The following is a 7,230-nucleotide window of genomic DNA, read 5'->3' as shown; positions in this document are numbered from 1 at the left end:
ATTGTGGATACTCCCTACCGATAGAGAGAGGGTGCGGAGGTTTATTGATGGATTGGCCCAGCCGATCCGTGTTTAGATGGCCATGAGTGCCGGTAGTGAGATTTCATTTTAGGAGGCGGTAGATGGTGCCCACCGGGTAGAGATGGCACTTGCTCAGGGAGGTGGTCATGGGTCTGATAAGAGGCCCCGTCATTCTGGTAGATTCAGTGGTACCTCGTCTGGAGGTAGGCATTCTTATGGTAGAGGCCATCCTTCGAGGCCCTTTCAATCAGCTCTTCAGGCTTCTCATGGTACACCAGGTGGTCGTGGTTCTCAGCCGCAGTATTCTGACCAGCAGCTCTTCAGTTCACCATCAGCACCTATCACTGCACCACCACTTCATTATTCTCAGCAGCTGAGGGCTTGTTATACTTGCGGCGATGTGAGTCACATTGCTAGATATTGCCCTCGAGCTTCCAGCAGCTCGCAGCAGCAAGGTCCTCACCAATGATCCAGGCACCAGTTGCCCACAGCCTGCCCAGCCAGCTAGAGGCGGGGGTAGAGGACATAGAGGTGGAGGTAGAGGTCTTAGAGGTGGAGCTCAGACCGCTAGAGGTAGGGGTCAGCCAACAGCAGATTGTCCCAGGGATATGATTCAGGGAGGTGGGGCCCAGCCCCGTTGTTATGCCTTGCCAGCCAGGCCAGAGGCTGAGTCATCAAATGCTGTGATTACAGGTACTATTCTGGTCTGTGATAGGGATGATTCTGTGCTATTTGATCCCGGATCTACGTATTCATATGTGTCGTCCTATTTTGTATCCTATTTGGTTATGCCTAGTGAGGCCTTGAGTATTCCTGTATATGTGTCTACGCCAGTGGGGAATTCTATAGTGGTGGACCGGGTTCATCATTCATGTGTTGTGGTATTCAGGGGTCTTGAGACCCGTGTTGACTTATTGCTCTTGGATATGGTGGATTTCGACGTCATATTAGGGATGGATTGTTTGTCCCCGTATCATGCGATATTGGATTGTCATGCCAAGACCGTGACCTTAGCCTTACCGGATTTGCCCCGTTTAGAATGGAGAGGGACTCCTGGTCATTCTTCTCGCAGCGTTATTTCTTATGTGAAGGCTCGACGCATGGTTGAGAAGGGGTGTCTAGCTTATCTGGCTTATATTCGCGACTCCAGCGCTGAGGTCCCGTCTATTGATTCTGTTCCTATTGTTCGGGAGTTTCCCGAGGTCTTCCCTTCAGACCTGTCGGGCATGCTGCCCGACAGGGATATTGATTTTTGTATTGATCTGGCTCCGAGCACTCAACCCATTTCCATTCTGCCGTATCGTATGGCGCCGCCAAAATTGAAAGAGTTAAAAGGTCAGCTTCAGGATTTGCTTGAGAAGGGTTTCATTAGACCCAGTGTTTTGCCTTGGGGAGCACCGGTGCTATTTGTGAAGAAAAAGGATGGTTCGATGAGGATGTGCATTGATTACCGGCAATTGAACAAGGTGACGATTAAGAACAAGTACCCACTGCCGAGGATCGATGATTTATTCGACCAGCTTCAGGGTGCGAGGGTGTTTTCAAAGATAGATTTGAGATCTGGCTACCACCAGCTGAGGATTAGGGCGTCTGATGTCCCTAAGACAGCATTTCGCACTCGGTATGGGCACTATGAGTTTTTGGTCATGTCATTTGGATTGACTAGTGCCCCAGCAGCGTTCATGGAGTTGATGAACCGAGTGTTCAGACCTTATTTGGACTTGTTCGTGATAGTCTTCATTGACGATATTCTTATATACTCCCGCATCCAGGAGGAGTATGAGCAGCACCTCGGAGGGGTTCTTCAGACCCTGAAGGGTAGTCAGTTGTATGCTAAGTTCTCTAAGTGCAAGTTTTGGCTGAGTTCGGTCGCATTCCTGGGTCATGTCGTATCAGCAGCAGGTATTCAGGTACACCCGAAGAAGATAGAGGCAGTCAAGAACTGGCCTCGACCAGCTTCAGCTACGGAGATTCGGAGTTTCCTGGGGTTAGCAGGTTACTACTGTCGGTTCGTGGAGGGGTTTTCATCCATTGCAGCCCCTATGACCAAATTGACCCAGAAAGGTGCCTAGTTCAGATGGTCAGACGAGTGTGAGGCGAGCTTTCAGAGGCTCAAAGCAGCTCTGACCACGGCACGGGTGTTGGTTTTTCCCACAGGTTCAAGGCCCTATAAAGTCTATTGTGATGCATCTCGTATTGGACTTGGTGCAGTGTTGATGCAGGATGGCAAGGTCATTGCCTATGCTTTGAGGCAGTTGAAGGTTCATGAGAAGAACTATCCATGCATGATTTGGAGTTGGCAGCCATTGTTCACGCATTGAAGATTTGGAGGCACTATCTGTATGGTGTGGCATGTGAGGTGTTTACGGATCATAAGAGTCTTCAGTATTTGTTCAAGCAAAAGGAGTTGAATTTGAGGCAGAGGAGGTGGTTGGAATTGTTGAAAGATTATGACATCACTATCTTATATCACCCGGGAAAGGCCAATGTGGTGGCCGATGCCTTGAGTAGGAAGTCAGCCAGTATGGGCAGTCTTGCTTATATTCCGGTCGGTGAGAGACTGCTTGCTTTGGGCGTTCAGGCTTTGGCCAATCAGTTTGTGAGGTTGGACATTTCTGAGCCTAGTCGAGTATTAGCATGCACGGTCGCTTGTTCTTCGTTATTGGAGCGTATCCGTGATCGGCAATTCGATGATCCCCATTTCTGTGTCTTGAGAGACACGGTGCAGCGTGGAGGTGCCAAGAAAGTAACCTTAGATGATGATGGCGTATTGAGATTGCAGGGGTGAGTTTGTATGCCCAATGTTGATGGGATTCGAGAGTTGATCTTAGCGGAGGCCCATAGTTCTCGGTATTCTATTCACCCGGGCGCCACGAAGTTGTATCAGGATCTGAGGCAGCACTATTGGTGGCGCAAGATGAAGAAAGACATCATTGCGTATGTGGCTCGGTGTTTGAATTGTCAGCAGGTTAAGTACGAGCATCAAAGACCTGATGGTCTATTTCAGAGGATTGCACTTTTCGAGTGGAAGTGGGAGAGGATTACAATGGATTTCGTTACTGGGCTTTCGATAACTCGGAAGAAGTTTGATGCAGTTTGGGTCATTGTTGATAGCCTAACCAAGTGAGTGCATTTTGTTCCTGTTGCAGCCACCTATTCGTCTGAAAGGTTAGCCTAGATTTATATCAGGGAGATTGTTCGCCTTCATGGGGTGCTGCTATCTATTATTTCAGATCGGGGTACGCAGTTTACCTCGCATTTCTGGAGAGCGGTTCAGCGAGAGTTGGGCACCCAGGTTGAGTTGAGTCCAGCATTTCATCCCCAGACGGACGGTCAGTCCGAGAGGACTATTCAGATTCTTGAGGACATGCTCTGAGCCTATGTCATTGATTTTGGAGGCTCGTGGGACCAGTGTTTGCCTTTAGCAGAGTTCGCCTACAACAACAGCTACCAGTCCAGCTTTCAGATGGCTCCGTATGAGGCATTGTATGGTAGGCGATGTCGGTCTCTAGTTGGATGGTTTGAGCCGGGAGAGGCTCAATTATTGGGTACGGATTTGGTTCAGGAGGCCTTGGACAAGGTCAGGATTATTCAGGATAGACTTCGTACAATTCAGTCCAGACAAAAGAGTTATGCAGACCGCAAGGTCAGAGATGTTGCTTTCATGGTTGGGGAGCGGGTATTGCTCCGTGTATCGCCTATGAAGGGCGTGATGAGATTTGGGAAGAAGGGCAAGCTCAGCCCTAGGTTCATCGGTCCATTTGAGATTCTTGATCGTGTGGGAGAGGTGGCTTATATACTTGCCTTGCCACCTAGCTTGTCAGTTGTGCATCCCGTGTTTCATGTATCTATGCTCCGAAAGTATCGCAGAGATCCATCGCACGTGTTAGATTTCAGCACTATCCAATTGGACAAAGATCTGTCATATGAGGAGGAGCCGGTGGCTATTCTAGACCGGCAGGTTTGACAGTTGAGGTCAAAGAGTTTTCCTTCGGTGCGTGTTCAGTGGAGAGGTCAGCCTCCTGAGGCATCGACCTGGGAGTCCGAGTCCGATATGCGGGGCCGTTATCCTCATCTATTTCCCGACTCAGGTACTTCTTTCTTTTGTCCGTTCGAGGACGAACGGTTGTTTTAGAGGTGGAGAATGTGACGACCCAAAGGGTCATCACCGTAGTTCTTCCTTGTTCCGCACTTCCGAGGCGTTGAAAACCTCGCTTTTAGTTCCCTTGATTTGCGTGCGCAGTTCGGGCGCGTAGCCAGAAAATTTTTATGTTAGAATATGTGAATCATGTGAAAAATTTGATGGATTTTGATATTAACATGCATAATATTGACTTCGGTCAACATTTTGGGTAAACGGACCCGGACCTGTGATTCGACGGTCCCGGAGGGTCCGTAGAAAAATATGGGACTTGGGCGTGTGCCCGGAATTAAATTCCGAGGTCCCAAACCCGAGAAATGAAATTTTGTGTGAAATTGTTTTCTGAAATTAATTAAGGAAAATAAAGAAGGAAATTGATCAGAAATCTGTGGTATCGGGCTCGTATTTTGGTTCCGACGCCCGGTACGAGTCTTAAATATATTTTAAGCACTATTAGTAAAGTTTGGCTAAAAACGGACGTCATATGACGTGTTTCGGACTTAAAATGGGGAATTGGAGTTTTATGAAAGTTGAAAGGAAATCATGTGTTTTGAGGCTTGATTCTATGTATATGATGTTATTTTGGCGATTTGATCGCACAAATGAGACCGTAAGATGTTTTTAAGATCATATGTATGTTTGGTTTGGAGCCCCTAGGGCTCGGGTGAGTTTTGAGTGGAGCCCGGGAGGTCTTAGACTTAAAAAAATGCAGGTTCAGGTGTTGCAGGCCTAGCGCGGCCGCGGCCGTTTTCGCGCGGTCCGCGCTGGCAGCCACGCGGCCGCACTGCTTTTCTGTGAGGTCCGCACTGTGGGAGTTTAGAGGGTCGGTAGCCAGGTCGACCAGCGCGGCCGCGCACCAAATCAGTGTGGTCCGCGCTGGGTGGGTTCAGAGAGCCCACTTCTTCCCTCCCTCTGCGGCCGCAGTGCATTTCCGTGTTGTCCGCGCTGGCAGCCACGCAGCCGCGGTGCATTTTTGCGCGGTCCGCGCCAGCCCCCATCATATATATAAATTCGGGATTTTCAGTCGTTTTACCCACTTTTCAAAACCCAAAACCTAAGAGGCGATTTTCCAAACAACTTTTCTTCTCCAAAATGATTGGTAAGTGATTTCTAACTTAATTTCTTTATTCCTTGACATCTTTTAACATGATTTCAAATTCAAATCAAAGATTTTCATGGGGGAAATTGGGTGTTTTGGGTAGAACCTAGGTTTTCTACAAATTGAGAAGTTGGACCTCAATTTGAGGTCCGATTTCAAAACAAATCATATATTTGGATTCGGGGGAGAATGGGTAACCGGGTTTTGGTCCGAACCTCGAGTTTCGACCACGTGGGTCCGGGGGGGTGTTTTTGACCATTTTGGGAAAAACCTTGTAAAAAAAAATTTTTCATGCATGGGGAGTGATTCATTTCGTAATTATTAATGTGATTAAGTAACTTATGACTAGATTCGAGCGGATTGGTGGTGGAATCAAGAGGTAAAGCTATACTAGAAGCGTGAGTTGAGTTTAGAGCATTCGAGGTAAGTGTTTGTTCTAACTTTGGCTTGAGGGAATACGGTGTATAGGCATGGTGACGGTTATCTATGCACCGGAGTCTAGCATGACCGTGAGTCTTAATTGCTTTTAATTCGAATAACGTGACACAATCTCCTTGTTTGTTTGATGAGTTTTATATAATGTGAACGGTTGGGATAAAATTGTGATTGGTGTACTTTTGGAGCGTTAGCTCGAACATGAATGTGTTAGTTGAGGAAGAAGGGATTTAAAAAGAGAATGTGTTGTGATTACTCCCTTGTCGGGATGTGTAGACCGATATATATACTCTCCCTTGTCGGGATATGTTGGGCTGTAGTTGTACCCTTGCTGGGTTAGAGTGATATGTTGTTAGTTTCCCCTAATGGGACTCTCCTTACAAAATCAGATGTTTCGAATTATATTATGGGATCGTGTGGCACGCCGTCCACTTATATATGATATTATGGGACCGTGTAGCACGCCGTCCACTTATATATGATATTATGGAATCGTGTGGCACGTCGTCCTCTAATATATGATATTATGGGATCGTGTGGCACGCCGCCGACTTATATATGATATTATGGGACCGTGTGGCACGCCGTCCACTTATATATGATATTATGGGATCGTGTGGCACGCCGTCCACTATATATATATATATATATATATATCATGGGAACCGGAGCTTCTTCTGTTTATTTCCAATATTTTATTTTTATCTATTACTCCCCGATAGCATGTCCCCTTGTAGCTTTACTTTGTATTATCTTGTTATTGTTTTCTTGCACTTGTATATATATCTGTATAGGTTAATTGTGGTAGGTCCTGTTTAGCCTCGTGACTACTTCGCCGGGGTTAGGCCATGCACTTACCAGCACATGGGGTCGGTTGTGCTGATGCTACACTCTGTGCATTTTTGTGCACAGATCAGGGAGCAGCTTACGAACCACAGCAGTAGGACTTCTGGGAGCTATTTTCAGTCCAGGGACTCTCGAGGTAGCCTAGCTGGCGTTCGCAGGCCGAAGCCCCTTTCCATGTTTTTCGTTTGTTCATCTTGTATCCGACAAACATGATGTATTTCCTTTCAGACATTGTTTGTAGTATTCTGTAGTAGTCCGTAGGCTAGTGACACCAGACCTTGGGTAGTGATGTGTATTAAACTTCCGCACTTTTGGTTTTCAGTTGCTTTAGATTTAAAGTCTTTCGCTTAAATTTTGTCTCGTTTATTATATTGTATGAAATAAAGCAGGAAAGGTGTTTTAAATATTTGGCTTGCCTAGCTCCGATAGTAGGCACCATCACGACACCCGATGGTGGGAAATTTGGGTCGTGACATATAGACTTGGCCTCTCAGGCACACCAAGATAGGACGGGGTTCTCAACCCACACGTTACTCTCATTAGGATTTAACAATTTCTAAACTGGTTCATATTATGTTTATCAGTTAAGAACATGACTGAGGGTATGATTTTGACAAGAAAAGTGAGGTCAACCAATACAAATGCCCCCTAAGGGTTCTACATATCGGTACAAGGCCCCAAACATGGC

This window comes from Nicotiana sylvestris, chromosome 3 (assembly GCF_000393655.2).
Source record: "Nicotiana sylvestris chromosome 3, ASM39365v2, whole genome shotgun sequence".
Lineage (NCBI taxonomy): Eukaryota > Viridiplantae > Streptophyta > Magnoliopsida > Solanales > Solanaceae > Nicotiana > Nicotiana sylvestris.
This window is presented reverse-complemented; position numbering follows the sequence as displayed.